Genomic DNA, 3,185 nt, shown 5'->3' with positions numbered 1-3,185 from the left:
AATGGACCTACAATCCCTCACAGAAATTCAAACTGCCCAATTGAATCAGAGTAGCTAGTGGCCCAAGGAGAAAAGGGTCAGGCTGGAACATCCTGGTACCCAGCCCCATCCCAGGCAACCTCTCTACAGCATTGGGGGAGTCAAGAAATAGTCTAATTGGATCTGACAAGCTCTACCTGTCCTCCTGGACCAACCTCCTAACGGGCTCCTTCTTACTACATCCTCTTAGACAGGCTGGTGGGTGGGTGGGTGGGTGTATAGGGGAGTCTGTTCCTAGAGAGTCTGGTGATACCCCTCCCCCAGGAGCTCTAGACTATAGCTTCAGTTCTGTTATGGAAGACGAGACAAAATAAAACATTGAATAGCTCTTATAATGAATCTCATTTTGTCTGCGGACCTGTAGCTGTCCAATTTATCCAGACTCTGACTTGGTATGTGGTATCAGCAACCCCCTACCCAAATCAGTCAACCACTAAGGATTCCTTGGGTACCTACTGTATGCTAGACATTACCATCAAGATGATGACAGAGGAAAAGTGAAAGAGGAATACCAATAAAAACTGTTGCCATTTATTGAAGACCTATGAAATATAAGCCTCTCCACAAATTCTGGAGGATTCTTCTTGGACCTGCATTGGGAAGATCCCCCGGTGAAGGAAACGGCTACCTACTCCAGTATTCTGGCCTGGAGAATTCCATGCATAGTCCATGGGGTCAGAAAGAGTCGGACACGACTGAGTGACTTGCACTTTCACTTTTCACACTTCTTGGATTTTGATGAGTCCCGAGGCTGGGATAGCTAGAAATCCCACATAGACTCCAACACCAGGTACCTCTGAGACCCTCAGGCTCAGTGGCCTAGCCTATCAGAACCCTTGGCCACACTGATTGGCCAAGGCATGGATACATGTTTCAGTAACAGCCAATGAGACTTGGTTTGGGGAATGCTGTTAGAACTTCTGGGTAAAGACTCTGTTTCTGCCAGAGTGGCTGGAGACTAGGATGCATGGCTAGTGCTGCTGGCAGCCACTTTGTGATCAGGAGGAGAGCCTGCCAGAGAATGAGATCAGTAGAGAGGGAAAGAATCTTGAGGGACCAAGAGATTGACCCTGAATCCTGACGACATCATCTGAGCTCCTCAGTGCAGCCATAGCTAGAGCTTGCTCGACCCTGTCCTTACCAGTTTAAGGTAGGTTTTCACCAGTTCAAGCCCTGATGCTCTGACTACTGTACCCAGAAACCTGAGTGCTTGGCAGAAGCATCCTCAACATCCAGTCTATAGGAGCCTGACAAGGGAATCGGGTTCCCCTGCCACACAGCTGCCCACGTTTCCGTCAGCACAGAGAGCCCACAAACGCCAACAGAAGCAGTATGGCGCCAGAACGAAGGAGCAAGTCCTCTTAGACTCACTGTGTCACCTTGGGGGAGTCACTTGCCCTCTCTGGACATTCATTTTCCTCACCTGTAACATGGGGCTAGGGTGGGAATCATAGCATCTGTAGAATAGGTTTGTTTCCATGAGGCTGTTTGGGGAGGGGAATACTGGGGACCCCCGAGGAGCTGGGGGTGAGGGTCAGAATGGGCAGCACACCTTCTCCCTGCTGTGCCCCGAGCAGCATGAAGGCCAGGAACTGTCTTTCCCAGGCAGCCTGGTGGGATGGAGCAGAGAAGACTCAGCCCGAGTGCTGAAAGTTCTCAGTTCTAGTCCTGGTGCTGCCGCCAGAGCAGGGCCTGGCTACGTGTCTCCCCTGCTGGTGTGTCCCCTTCAGAAGTGGAAAAGCCACGCCCCTTCTCGGTTTTCTGGAAGAGTCAGGATCCTGTCTTGTTCACTCTTGTACATCCCCAGCACTCAGCCCAGCTCCTGCCTCACTGATACAGCAATCCAGGATGCCCATCATGCGAGCGAAAGAACCGCGGTCAGGATACCTGACCTTTCTTTTCTTCTTTAGGGAACATGCTGTTGGAGTATGACACATACAGAAAGAAGGCACAGATCCTAAGGAGTCTTCACAGACAGCACACCCCTGTGCCCAGCCCTCCCATCTGCAAGCCACCCTCTACCAGCACCTGGAAGCCCCCCAGTGCCCCCTTCCAGTCATCCCTTCCACAGAGGTAAGGCTGGCCTGACTTCTGACAGCGTCAAGGTGCTTTGGACTTTATAGAAATGGAGTAACGCTCAACGTTTTCCAGTGATTCATAGCTTACAAGGAGCCCATGTATACACGAACTCATTAAATCTTCACATCAGTACTGAGGGGTAGGCAGGAATTACAAATCCTACTTTACAGAGGAGAAAACCACGGCTCAGAGAGAAGGGAATCCCCTGAATTACATCACTGGTAAGTGGACCGCCAGGATAACTGGTTCCATTTTCTGGTCTCCCTGGATCTCACAATGTCCCTCCAGACATTAGGATGCAGTTCCCAGGAATGGTCTGGGCAGCTGATAGTTTAAGTTACCAGTCCTCCAGGATGGAGAGAAGGCGCAGACCTTCAGTCCAGAGAAGATCTGGTCACCTTCAGGGCAGGGCCCACCTCTCCCTTCTTTCAACCCGTGGCACTCAACAAACTGTGAATTCTGGCAAGTGGCCCCCCGCCCCTGTCTGCTTCCCTCCACGCTGGAGAATTCAGAAGGCTGTTGAATGGAAACAGGGAGAGTTATTTCCCCAGCCCCCTCCCTGCCCTCCAGGTGGCCACATACACTGTGCAGGTCCCATGGTCCCATTTGGCTCCTGGCACCCTGTGCCCAGACCTCTCCTTTGCAGAGTCACTCTGGGCCAGCTCCTGAGGAGGGGCTGCTTCCAGCTCCTCCCCCTCCCCAAATCTACCTCTGTCCCCCATGGCTGCTTGGCAAGATTCCCCAGGTCTTTCCTTCTGGCCTCATGAACTCTTATACAGCCTTCAGTGCCCCAACCCCCATGTCCTCTGGAATGTCTTTGTTTCTCCTAACCATCCACTGATCACAGAAATTAACCCACATTAATTTCTCTTTCTCAACACAACACAATCACAAAGTCACATGGACAAAACACACTCTGGCTGTATCTTTTTCTCTCTCTTTTTCACAAACTGGGCTGCATATACAGTTGTACCAAATAATAGCCACGGCCCTCGCAGGTCTGCACATGCAAACAAGCACAGGCTACACTGCAAAACCACAGGGTTTGGTTTCTACTTGTTTACAGC

The sequence above is a fragment of the Oryx dammah genome, unplaced genomic scaffold (genome assembly GCF_014754425.2).
Source record: "Oryx dammah isolate SB20612 unplaced genomic scaffold, SCBI_Odam_1.1 HiC_scaffold_27, whole genome shotgun sequence".
In the NCBI taxonomy this organism is placed as follows: Eukaryota; Metazoa; Chordata; class Mammalia; order Artiodactyla; family Bovidae; genus Oryx; species Oryx dammah.
Note: the sequence above shows the minus strand (reverse complement) of the source record.